This window comes from Callorhinus ursinus, unplaced genomic scaffold, assembly GCF_003265705.2.
Source record: "Callorhinus ursinus isolate GAN/ISIS: 27379988/994484 unplaced genomic scaffold, GSC_fseal_2.0 scaffold12, whole genome shotgun sequence".
NCBI lineage: Eukaryota > Metazoa > Chordata > Mammalia > Carnivora > Otariidae > Callorhinus > Callorhinus ursinus.
In genome coordinates, this window is record NW_027397074.1 from 6821263 (window position 1) to 6835380 (window position 14118).

At 35.5% G+C, this 14118-nt stretch overlaps 1 protein-coding gene across 1 annotated transcript in view; it reads right to left on the reverse strand.

Moving 5' to 3' along the window:
• The window catches only part of MAGI2 (membrane associated guanylate kinase, WW and PDZ domain containing 2), a 1285084-nt gene that overhangs the window by 190406 nt on the left and 1080560 nt on the right, over window positions 1–14118 (reverse strand). The window lies entirely within an intron of this gene.

The window sequence follows — 14118 nt, forward strand, 5'->3', positions numbered from 1 at the left end:
CTTCTTAATATATGGGATGAAGTCCAGGAGGTTTAGAGGCTAAGGGTTAGGTGCCCAAAGGAAAAAGGAAGTTATAATAGTGCCCATGATAAAGAGACTATTGATGAAGCAGTTCCCTGAGTGGATGGCAGTGGCTTCCTTCCAGAGCAAGGTAAAATCGGTGTCTAAAAAGAGGACCTACCAAGTCTTTCTTTGAATCCAGAGGGAAAGAAGAAAGGATGGGCCTATACAAGCTTGTTTTTTTTTTTTTTAGTTTTATTTATTTATTTATTTATTTTTTTGAGACAGAGAGCACTGAGCAGGGAGAGGAACAGAGGGAAAGGGAGAAGCAGACTCCCCGCTGAGCAGGGAGCCCAACACGGGGCTTGATCCCAGGACCCTGGGATCATGACCTGAGCCAAAGGCAGACGCTTAACCGACTGAGCCACCCAGGCACCCTGACAAGCTTGTTTCTAAGGGATGTGGTAGAGGAACTTATCTATAAGTACTTAAGATGAAGGATATTAGGTTAGCTTCACCTAATGTGGATCTAATGAGTGTATTTAGTGATATAATGGTTTCATTTCATTTCCATTTACTTTTATACAGGAGCTGGGACTTATACATCAAATGGCAGGCTCTTCTATGTGGGATTTAGTAGCCTCCAAACTCATTTTTGATTGCTGGCATATGTGGTTTAGGTAGTTTTTTTAATATCAGAAAAAAATACATAACCAAAATGTAACAGTCATCTCAAATTTAGAGCCATTTAACTGAAACTGATTCATCTATGCTTCCCTCACTAAATTTTATTCCAAATTCTAAGTGAAAGTGTCACTTCGGTGCTACTTTTTCCAATCTGCCAGTAGAAGATGCTCTGTAACATAAAACTGTTTCTGAACTGAAATACATTATAATGCTCATTAAAACACACTCTCTTGGAAATGTAAAACTGATTTATCTAATGCATTACAAAATTCTCCATAAATGTACCACACATTGTGAAATAACATTAATTAGGAGGAGAGGCAAAACAATACATTTTCTTTAAATTTTAGGGCAATTAGCATAACTTTCATTAATATGGTATAATAACTGCAATTATTTTCATTTGTACTTTTGGTAGAATTTATATTCATTATAAGTCTACAGTTTCATATTCTGCAATATGAAAAAATGAACATGACTTTGTATTTTATAGCATTATAATGCTGTAGGTGATTTTATTCATTTATTTCACAAGTAAGGACCTACCTACATGTAGATGCTGTGATTCAATAGTCTTTGTGGCAAGATTTTCTAAGTTTACTATCTGGACTTCTCTTGCACATAACTTTAACTGCACTCAGGCCACTTAACTTTCTGCTTTTATGCATAAGCAATTGACATGTTGGAGGCACATTTTTTTATATGACTGGCATAATTTCCTACATATAATTTATTATACCATAGTGGCAGATAGTGAGGAATGTGGTTTTGTTTTGTTTTGTTTTTTGGGGGGACTACTATTGTTTTAAGATTTATAGAACCAGGGGAATTTGAAACTTACTTGGTAAATTTACTGTATACCAGTCATTTTTAGATTTGAGTTTATAACGTTTTCGAAAAGTTCCAATGAGAAGACACTAAGATTCTCTCCCTCCACATACAAAAATAATTTGCATGAATTGATTGAACATATTTTATGCAATAGTAAATTTGATCATCTTCTTGTCACTTCAGAATTGTTGGCTAATAATCATTATTGCTTTTTCCTTCTTCCCTCTGAAATCTCTTGATTTTGCTACTGTCAAATTTGTATCAGGTTAGTAAACTTCTGGGCTGTGAGCTCAAGGAAATTACCACTGTGGATTAGAAGGGTGCAGGGAATGTGTTTACAGGTTAATACATGAAAAGCAAAGTATTCTTTACAACTCCTTTCTCTTGGGGTCCCCAACTAATGAATGTATATAATGGAATGAATGCAAAGAAGCCCATGATTCAGGAACATTGAGAACTGTATAGAATTTTGGAGAGGTATGAACATTACAATTATTTTCAATTTGCAAATGGGGAGCTGGTGGCCAGAGAACCTTAGTGAAACACTCAAACTAGCCATGTGAATTAGGAGCTCACATCATACTGTAAACCTGGATGCTGATTCTAGTTAAATAAGTCATTCATCATCTCATGCCAGTAAGCCTGTATGTTTTTTGTGAGTGAAGACATTGTATGGCAGGTATTACAGTCAAATAACTGGCACAGTTGATGGATTAATTTACAGGATCAATCTATTATTACCCATTACATTTAAAGTAAGCTCTGTAAGAACAAGGATTTATTTTGTTCACTGGATATCCCTGTATTTAGAACAGCACCTGGGACATTTGTGAAATAAATAGAGAAGAAGAGGAGAGACAAGTTAGGCAGAATTTGGTACATGACCAAAGAGAAAGGAGAGATGCCAAGGTTACTTTAAAAGCCCAGACAAAAAAAATCAGTAGAAAAATAGTTTTGTCCATTTTTGTCCATTCAGCTGCATTATGTGACTCACATGTGCATCTTCCTGATTTTTGTTTTGTGACTACCCTTCTCTTCCTAATGTTATAACAATAAAATAATATAACAAGTGTACATGCCAAGCTCTGAGGAAAAATGACAAATAAGATGCAGTCCTTGCTTTTGAGGGAAATTGGCTAGCATTTAAAGAACCAGTAGTTTCTCTTAATTGGCATTTCTGTATATATCCACTTAGAGAAATTATTTACATTTATATTGAGGACTATGGGAGTGTAAGTCTTAACATGCCCTTTTTTGTTTTGCACTTAAGTGTCCTCAAATTAGTAAACGGGGTAAATAAAAAGTAAATACGAAATCAATAATTAACAGTTATATCTTATCACGTGCAGACTGAATTTACCATCTAAAAGACACTGCTGTCCACTCTTCCACTTATATTTAGAAATGGCTAACAGATACATCTTTCAGTTAAAAAAGAAACTGATATATTAACGCAACTATTTAGCTGATGTGTGTGGTACGGGTTGGGGTGGAGTGAGGTACCTTGTGGGTTAAGGAGAGTCTGTGGTTTTAAGATTTTTATTTTATGGTACATAAACTTTATGATAAAGACCTGAAGAAGTCACTTGTCTCCAAAAATCTCTTGGATATAATGGATGGCTTCCTCTCCTCCTCCTTTAAGCCCTGGAATGAGGTCTAAAATATTAAGTATGATAGCTCCTCCTCTTAGAACCTACCACAGGACAACATTTCACTAAATTAGACATGAGAACAAATAGGGATGTTAGTTCTTTTGGTGATAAGAAGCTGATCTGACATGAGTTGACTGGTAGAAATTAAGATAAGTAAGCCTGTTTCCATCCTTGCCTACTGACAGTTTCTTTTCTTTTCTTTAAAGATTTTATTTATTTATTTGACAGAGAGAAAGAGCAGCAGCAGAGGGAGAGGGAGAAGCTGAGGAGGGAGCCCCATGTGGGACTCAATCCCAGGACCTCGAGACCATGACCTGAGCCGAAGGCAGATGCTTAACCTCATCTCTCTGACCTCATCTGCCATTCCATCTCTTCCCTGCTCTGTCTCAGCCCCACGAGCTTCCTTCTTGTTGCTTGTCTACATCAAGGACAGTCCTGCCTCAGGGCTCCCCCTGCTTGAGATGCTCGTCCCTGGACATCCATGCAGCTAGCTCCCCCACTCATCTTCTCACAGATGACTTTCCCTGACTACTCTTTCTAAAAGAGAATGTTCTCCTTTGCTCATCATGCTCCTTTCCTTTACCCTGTTTCTCAGTTTTTCTTCATTCTTATCTCTAACACGTATTTCTTTGTTTATTACCTAATTTCCCCCTAGGAGGTAAGCTTCTTGAGGCAGGAACTTTGTTTGACATATTTCCAGCACATAAACCAGCACATAAACCAGCGCTGAATTTGGTACATGACCAAAGGCAGGAACTTTGTTTGACATATTTCCAGCACATAAACCAGCGCTGAGCACACAGTAGGTCCTCAACAAATACTTACGAAGTGAATAAACACATGGATGACTAAACCCTACATATCCAAGCAAAACCCATCAAAACTTTCTTTTCATAAAATTTGGGGAATTCTAATATTAGAGTCAGAAGATAGAGATTTGAGTTCTGTTTCTGCTACTTTTTTTTGTTGTTGTTTCTGCTACTTCTAAGTAATATAACAACTCTACAAGTATTCCTAGCATCCTGTCTCTCTCACGCTGTGGATCATCTGTGCAATAATTTCCCTGTTTGGTGTACATCTCGTGAGATCCATGGCATTTTCCATCCTTTTCACTGATAATTATCCACACTTCTTATATTTGAGGACATAAATTGTCCATCTCCCTGCCTAGATACACATTCAATAAACTTGGGCCAATTACTGAATCTTGAGTCTAAGTTTCTTTATCCATGAAAGTTGGGTTGAGGAAGAAAATGTGAAGAGAACTTGTGAATTTAAAAACATACACCACTGGCTTGAGTGTACCTCAAAAGCCTACAATGACTCATATTACAATATCATGTTACAAAAAATACTTCATCTCTGTTTCACATAATTCATAGTTATATGTCCCTGATATGCAGGTCAAGGGTGCAGACAGCATATAAGAAATATCAAAAGCAGAATGGCTACTTCATGCGTAAACCCAAACCATTCCCTTATTTCTGGGATACCATATTTCCTAGTCTTTTATGGTTAATGGGATCTAGAGCTGGGTTCTGGTCAATGGAATATTGGAGGAAGTGATGTATATCAGCTGGTTAGAGAGAACCCAGTGGGGGACTTCAAGGCCTTAGGGCATGGAGATCCACCAGAGAGAAGAAGCCTAGTTCCCTGAACCACTGTGTGTAGAAGAGTTGCCCAGGAAATCTGCTATCCAGGAAAACATGCACTGGAAATCTTATGAATGAGAAATAGATTTTTATTTGGAACTTCAGGACATATTTGTTAATACAGCAGCCAGTATGCCAGGGTTGTTCTCACCTCATGGTGTGGATTTATTACTTGGTTTGCTGTGTCATACACGCTCTTTTCTGCTGACATCAAGTGGAGAGTTGGATTACATAATATTGACTGTGGGATATCCACTTGATTTTTGCTTTATCTCTCTGGATAGCACTCTTTTCAAATAACCCATGTTTTTTCTCTTCCAAAAAGAGTCCTATATCAGATTCTTATTACTGGTGAGTATTGATGCTTTTTTAGTAATTTCTAAACTCTTTTGTTGTGGTGGTGGTGGTGGTGGTAATGGTAGTTTTAAAATTGTATCTTTTATAACTTTAACTAACTAGCTGCTTAGACGTTTCTCCAAACAAGTAGTGACATGAAATAAATATTAAAATATTTGGTATAAAAAGCTATGACATACACAACTTAGCATTAAGTGGTCCAGAAACACACACACACACACACACACACACACACACACACACACACACACATACGTTATTAAGCAAATGGGGCAAAATGTTACCAGCAATGTGGGTAAATGGTATATGGTGTTCTGTGTACTATACTCACAACTTCATATGAATTTGAAACTTCATAAACAAAAAAAATTTAGATAAAAATGTTAGCTGAGTAATATTACATTGTATATATGGATGACATCTTCTTTATCCATTCATCTGTTGAAGGGCATCTCAGCTCTTTCCACAGTTATACACAAACAATGAATCATGGAACACTACATCAAAAACTAATGAAGTACTGAATGGTGACTAACATAACATAATAAAAAACAAAAACAAAAAAACAAAAAAATCAGATAGGAGAAAAAAACTATTTCAAACAACAAAAAAAGAAAAAAATGTTAGCAACATTAAAAATATCAATTCTTCTTACAGTTTTGCTTTTAATATTTTCTCTGTGCAGTTTAAAACATGTGATAGAATGTTTCTGTCTGATAATATGGTTTTTGAAAATTTAAAGGAAGAATTCTCTACATAGACACAATTCTCTATGTCCCTAATTTTTATGCTTTGCCCTCAAAAGCAGCTCTGATATAGTGTATGCTGCCTCTCAAATATTCTGAATTCTGCTCAAATGTAGAAGAAAGAAAAGATGAAATATTCTCTTCATATGCTGATAATGTAACATTATCAGCATATGAAGAGAATATTCTGACCTAGTGAAAACCTTTGGGATCACGTTTTCCAGAGATAGGAAGGAATTTTTCAAATACTGATCGCGTGCAATTTATGGGAGGTTCATAAATTAAGTAGGGGACTTTGTGCATTTTAATATAAATAGAGGACAATACATGACAAGGACTGATTATAGTAATCACTCTGGAGTTCCTTTATTCCATACATCAAATAACAGCCTCCTTGGGCAGAAAGTATAATGATTCCCTATAACTACTAGGTTGAGCATCAGCCAACAAATTATTTATACATAAACTATATGTTTCTTGAGCCATTAATATAGAAAAAGTGTTAGCCAAACTCATCAAGAAAATAACACCAATAAGAAATGAGAATAATAGAAATACTCTTAGGTAATGTGGCCAATAGAAGACAAAATTAGAAAATACCCGATTCAATTCCATTTAAACACATTTAAAAAAAATGAATAAAAGAGACAAATGTGTAGGATAATATAAATGATAAAAGCTGAGTCTAACTAAGATAGAAACTCTAAGATTAATTACTATGGAAGAATTTGAGAAAGTTGTAAAAGGTATCACTCTCCTTCACCAAACCAGACCAAACACAAAGCCAACCCCCGGAACCTGTTAATTTCAAAGGTGTATTATATCTTCAAAAAATAGATAAAATCAATGTTACTTAAATTGTTTTAGAGGAGAGAGAGAAGTACATTTATTGATTGCTTTTATGGCACCAGTATCACTTTGATAGCAAACTTTAACAGTAAAGAACAAGCCAAAACAAAACAAAACCCAAAAAAGAAAACTTCAGACCAATCTCATGTATGAATGTTGGTGCAAAGTTATATATAAAGAAATAGAATCTAGGAGCACATTATAAATATAATATAGTTTACTCCAGGAATGAAAGGATAGTTCAATACTAATAAATCTCTTAATTCAATTCATCAAGTGTTTAATCAAAGGGGAGAATACTGACCATCTCTGTAATTGCCTTTTTTCGTTTTTGATGAAATTCACTACCCATTTTTGATAAAAGATTCTTAATGAAATAGGAATTGAGGGGTATTTCCTTAACATGGCAAATATTTATCTCAAATAAAACGTCAGCATTGTGTTAACCGTGTAAAATGAGACAGCTTCCATTCAAGCCAGGAATAAGATAGAAATTTCCATAATTCCCACTATTAATCAACAGTATTCATGAAGTAACAGTCAAATGTATTAAATAAGACAAATCAGAGGTATGCAAATAGGAAAGGAGAAAGCAAAATGATTGTTATTTGTAGGTCGTGGACTGTATGCTTCCGAATCCCGTGAAATGAACTGAAAGATACATGAGAAACAGTTAAGATAACTTATAACTTAAAGTAACTGGTTATAAAATTAATATTTAGGAATAAAACTCTAGGGGAATAGGAGATACGCAATAAGTAAACAAAAAGCATATTTATGTGGCATTTAGTTTTCATTTGTCTCCCTCCAATGGAATGTCAACTCCATGAGTAAAAGAATGTGGTTGGTTTTGTTTTTTGCTTTATCTCCAGCACCAAAAAAGTGCCCAGTACATAGTAGACATTCAAGAAATATTTGTTGAAAGAAAGAATAAATCTACTCTCTCATGCAGAGATAGATGTGCAAAGACGCATGAATTTTTTTTATAATAGAAAAAGACTAAAAGTAACCAAAATACCCATTATTGGGTATCCAAATAAATATGCTATTAAAAATAATGAGATATATTTTTGAACTAATATGTTAACTGCTCTAAGATAAATTTCTAAGTTAAAAAAAGCAAGGAACTAGGCCATGATACAAGTCTCAACACATTGAAAAGGACTGAAATAATACAAGACGTATTCTTCTCCAAGGAAAAATTATTAGAAATTCACAGGAAAGAATTGGGAAATCCTAAATGTTTGAAAAATAACACATTTCTAAGTAACCTATGCATCAAAAAAGAAATCATAGGGAAATAAAAAAAAATACCTTGAACTGGATGAAAAAGAAAACAGCATATCAGAATTTATGAAATTAAGCTAAAGAAGTGCTTACAGTGAAATTTATAGCTTTAATGCTTTTATTAAGAGGAGTAGAATCATTAATCTAAGCTTGAAGACAGAAAGGCAAAGTAAACCAATCACGAGGCAAGTAGATCAGAGTGGAACACACTGAAATAGAAAACAGAAAAACAATGAATCTGAAAACTGATTCTTAGGAAGCAATTTTATGAAATTTGTTAAAAACTTTATGCTAACAAATTTGACAACTTAGATGAATTGTAAAAACTCAAAGAAGTAAATAAATTACCAAAAACTGATTGAAGAAGATTGGAAAATTGGAATAGGCCTAAATCAAGAAAATGAATTTAATTAGTAAACAAAAATCTTTCTACAAATAAAAATCCAGCCCAGATGTCTTCACTGGTGAATTCTATCAAGCTTTTATGGAAGAATTAATATCCGCCCCATACAAACTCTTTCAGAAAAAAGAGAAGGAACACTTTGCAACTTATGTTATAAGGCCAGGATTATCCTGACACAAAGGCCAGACAATGACATTACGTGAAAAGAAAACTAAAGAAAATCTCTCCCCAAGTAGGTTCAAAAAATCTTAATAAAATATAAGCAAACAAAAGTCTGCAACATACAAAAATAATTATACACGAATGGGGTTATATCAGAATGCAAAAATTAGTTCAACATCTTTTTAAAAATCATGTAGGGGGCGCCTGGGTGGCTCAGTCAGTTAAGCATCCTACTCTTGATAACGGCTCAGGACATGATCTCACGGTGGTGAGATTGAGCCCTGTGTGGGCTCCACACTCAGTGTGGAATCTGCTTGAAGATTCTCTCTCTCTCTCCCTCTTCCTATGCCCCTTCCCTCTAAAAAACTTTAAAAATTATGTAATGTATAACATTGCATTTTTTTAAATATTTTATTTATTCATTTGTCAGAAAGAGAGAGAGAGAGAGCACAAGCAGGTGGGGGGCAGCAGGCAGAGGGAGAGGCAGGCAGAGGGAGAAGCAAGCTCCCTGCTGAGCAAGAAGCCTAACTCGGGACTCCATCCCAGGATCCTAGGATCATGACCTGAGCCGAAGGCAGATGCTTAACTGACTGAGCCTACCCAGGCTTCCCAACACTGTATTAATAAAAGGTAAACAAAACAAAACAAAACAAAACAAAAAACAACCACATGATCATCTCAATAGTTTCAGGAAAAAAAAAACCCACAAACTTTTGTTCAAAGCCAAGATACACTGATTATTAAAATTTTCAACAAACTAACAATCGATGGGAACTTTCTCAACCTGATAAAGGGCATATAAAAAGCCTACACCTAAAATCATACTTAATGGTGAAAGATTAATGCTTTCCCCCCCACGAAACTGACAATGAGGCCAGGATGTCTGCTCATAATCACTTCCATGAAACATCATAGTTGAGTTTCTAGCTAGTGTTATAAGGCACGGTAAAGGAATCAAAGGCATACAAATTGGAAGAGAGGAAATAAAACTGTACCATCAGACAACATAATAATCTATGTAGACAATCTTATGAAATTTATAAAAAAAAAACATAAGTAAGTGAGTATAATAGGGTTGCAATGTATGAGATCCAAAACAAAATCAAATGTATTTCTATGCATTAGCAAATGACAATCTGAAAATGACATTAAGAAAATAATTCCATTCCCAATAATGTCAAAAACAATAAAATAGCTAGGAATAAGTGTAACAGAAGAAGTATAAGATCTGTGCATTGAAAACTACAAACCACTGCTGAAAGGAATTAAAGGAGATTAAATAAATGAAGAGATATACCATATATATGAATCAAGAGATTCAGTGTTAGCTTGGAAATTCTTCACAAATTATTCTACCTATTTGGAGCAACACCATAATCTCCATAACCCTTTTATTTAAGATAAGTAAAATAAAAAGGATGATCCCAAAATTTATATGAAAGCGGAAAGAATCTAGAATAGCCAAGATAATTGTGAAAAAGGAGACAAAAGTTAGAGGATTCACACTACCTGATTTCAAGACTTGATAGAAAGCTAAAGTAATCTAAAAAGTATGGCATTATCATAAGGATAAACATATAGATCACTGGAACAGAATAGGGTCTAGAAATAAACCCTCACATTTATGCTAGTTTAATAAAATATGGAAGTGCCACAAGGTAATCCAAGAGGAAAGGATAGTTTTTCTCAACAAATGGTTCTAGAACAATTAAATTCCATATACAACAAAATGCATTAGACCCTTACCTCACACTATCCACAGACCTTAAAATATAGATCTAAACGTAGGAGCTAAAATTATACAACTTCTAAAAGAAAGCAGGAAAAAGTTTGTGACCTCGGGTCAGGCAGAGATTTCACAGATACAACACCAAAATAATAATCCACTAAGAAAACACTGATGAATTGGACTTCATCAAAATTAAAATCTTCCGTGCTTCAAAAGGAACCATTAAGAAAATGAAAAGACAAGCCACAGACGGGGGAAAATATTTGAAAACCATATATCTTATGAAAGACATGTAATCAGAATACATAAAGAACTTTTACAATGTAATAAGAAGATAAATAGTGCAATAAATATTCAGATGGGCAAAATCTTGAGTAGTCATGCCATCAAAGAAGATCTATGAATGCTAATAAACACATCAGAATGTTCTAAACACATAAAGAATTGAGAAACGTAAATTAAAATGACAAAAAAGGTATCATTATACAGACGCTAGAATGACTGTAATCAAAAAGACTGGCTATACCAACTAAGGGCAACAATGGGCAGAAACTGGAAACCTCATACATTACTAGTGGGGAATGTAAAATGGTATAGTCATTTTGGAAAACATTCTAGCAATTTCTTAACAATTTAAATATATATTTTGTCATATAACCCAGCAGTATCACTCCTAGGTATCTCGTCAAGAAAAATGAAAACATACGCACATACAAACACTTACATCTAAGTGTTCACAGCAACATTATTTATGGATGTCAAAACCTGAAAACAACGCTAATGTCCATCCATTTGTGAGTGGATTTTAAAAAGCGGTAGATCCATACAATGGAATACTAACTACTCAGTGATAAAAAGAAATAAACTACTCACAGATGCACCAGCATGGGTGAATCACAGGAGCATTCTGTTATGTAAAAGACTATCTATTGTATGATTCCATTGATTGATTGATTGATTGACTGACTTAGTTAAAGATTTATTTATTTCAGAGAGAGAGAGAGCACAAGCGGGAGGGGCAGAGGGAGAGCGAGAATCTCAAGTTGAGCACGGAGCCCAATGTGGGCTTGATCTCACGACCATGATGAGGTCACCACCTGAGCAGAACCAATAGTCCGGTGCTTAACCTACTGTGCCACCCAGGTGCTCCTGGTATGATTCCATTTATAAAAAATTTCCAGAAAGGCAAAACTATCCGGAAAGCATATCAGTGATTTTCTGGGGCCGAGGGAACTTGAGATGATGGATGTTCTAAGGATTATGGTGACTGTTACACAAAAATATCACTTTAGTGAAACTTATTGATGTATACATTTTAAGTGGGTAAATTTTATGTTATGTAAGTTACTCCAAAATGGTGTGTGTTAAAAATGAAATATTTACCCTAATAACCAAGATATTTAGAGTAAGACATATGTATGTATATCATTTATAGTAAACATACTACATATATTCATGCATGTGCTAGTTAAGACCACAATATTTCTGGGAGTGTATATTCAAAAAACATGTTGTTTGCCTCTGAAAAAAGGACTGAAAGTCTGGGACAGGAAAGAGAATTATTTCTCCCATTGTATACCTTCTGACACTGTTTTAAAAAATTAAACCATGTATATTACTGCTTTAAAAACTAAAAATCCTAGTAAATAATTAAACAAAGAATCACAATTCCGATAGAAGGACCCAGGCCTATGACTCTGCTCTTGAAGGTCTGGACGTATCTGAATGAGGCTATGAGCAATTTTGAGTAGCCTATAATAAGAGAAAGCAAAAGATGACTCCAAAATTTATAGAAAATGGAAAGAATCTAGAAAAGCCAAAATAATTACGAAAAACTTCATCACAAAAACATGGTATTAGTTCCTTATAATTTCAGAGAGATGAGTGCAAATTGTGGGAACCTGGGGAAACACAAGAGGTTTTTGACTAGAAGTACTTTATTACAGGGTACTACATTCTGCAGGTCTACACTAGCCACAAAATAAAAACCAATTCCTTACCCCCAAATACAAGCAAAATGCAAACAAAATGTGACATCCTGAAGGATTAAAGGAGAGGTGGGAAAAACAGAGGGGAAAAAAAAGAGCGAATGAGATATATTTTTGAACTAATATGTTAACTGCTCTAAGATAAATTTCTAAGAAGCACCAGTTTCTGGGACTTGGGACCCTTAAAGTCCAGAAGCCTCAGAAGCCTTGGCTTCTGAGTGGTCTAGCTGATAGTGGGCGTTTATCTATCTATCATCTATCTATCTATCTATCTATCTATCTATCTATCTATCATCTATCTATCTATCTATCATCTATAGGTGATTTCAAAATATTTTTTCCTGCTATGCCATGCCTTTTATTTTTAAAAATTTTTTAAAGATTTTATTTATTTATTTGAGAAAGAGAGCATGAGCAGAGGGGAGAGGGAGAAGCAGGCTCCCCAATGAGCAGGGAGCCCAACACGGGGCTCGATCCCAAGACCCTGGGATCACGACCTGAGCCGAAGGCAGACGCCCAACCACTGAGCCACCCAGGCGCCCCATATGCCATGCCTTTTAAAAAAAAGTCATTATATAGGATATGTACACAAACTCATTTCTACGAATCAGAGAGTGGCTATACTGCACAGTGATTTTCAGTATACCTTTTAATATCAAGAACCTGTTACAAAGATTTGCTTTTCAACTGCATGCTATGAAGATATGGCTTTAATTAAGAATATTTGTTTTAATCGTACACAAGCAATGGGAGAAATTAAAACACACTGTCAATATTTAATTATAAAGATTCAAGGGCTATTTTGTAACAACGCCTTAAGAAGGTCAAATTTAAGACTTCTGCTATCATAATTTCCCTTTTTAATATAGGAACATAATACTTTGTACAGCATTCCTCAAAAAATGCCTAGCATTTGATGTCCATTTTCACACAAGGAATCAATAATGTAAATACTTCCTTGAAGTGGAAACACCTGCAGTGAGGGCCAAATAAATCGTAAAAGGTGCTTCTTTCAAGCTTTGACTGCCTTCCTTTGCATTTCAAACCGACAGGGCTCTCCTGCTGTTTTCAGTGCTCTGAATAGACAATCACATATGTTGGCCACACTGTGTTCTTCAAGCATGAGTTCCTCGAAGAGCTGCTCCTTCTGCCCCACCCTTGCTGTAGCTTCAGCGTTCCTTTACTCTGAACACACATTTCATGAACACCAATGGTGGGCCATTTGATATGAAGAACCATGACCACCACGTTAGGGAGTATTATCATCCCAATATAACAGCCAAGGCTTCTGAGGCTCCTGGACTTTAAGGGTTCCCAAGTCCCAGAACTGGTAAGCAGAAGACCAGGACTTAGCCTGAGCCTTTTCCTTTATATTCTGTTTTCAAGTATCCTTCCAATCTGTGGCCCTTCCCTCCTTTCTCTCCCTAGTGTCACTGAGAGTTAAGAGCAAAGTAGCAGAGGAATGAAGGAGGGGTCTTCCTCTTAGCCCCATTCCCTTCCCCAGAAGGTAGAAGGGAGGAAACGCCCACGGCTCAGAGTTCCTACCACCTTCCTCAGTGCTCCGATTTCCATAGTTCACCTAGAACACCCAGCTTAGAACTTCAGCCCTAACCCTGTTCTGTAATTTCCTGCCCAGGTCATGGAGGGCACCATGAGTAATTATTGCTGGAGGAGTACCTTTGTAGTGGAAGAAGTTTCCTAAGCATTCCAATTCATGACTCAAAAAAGATTTTTCTGCCACAACCAGTTCCCAAATGTCCTTATGGGGATTATGA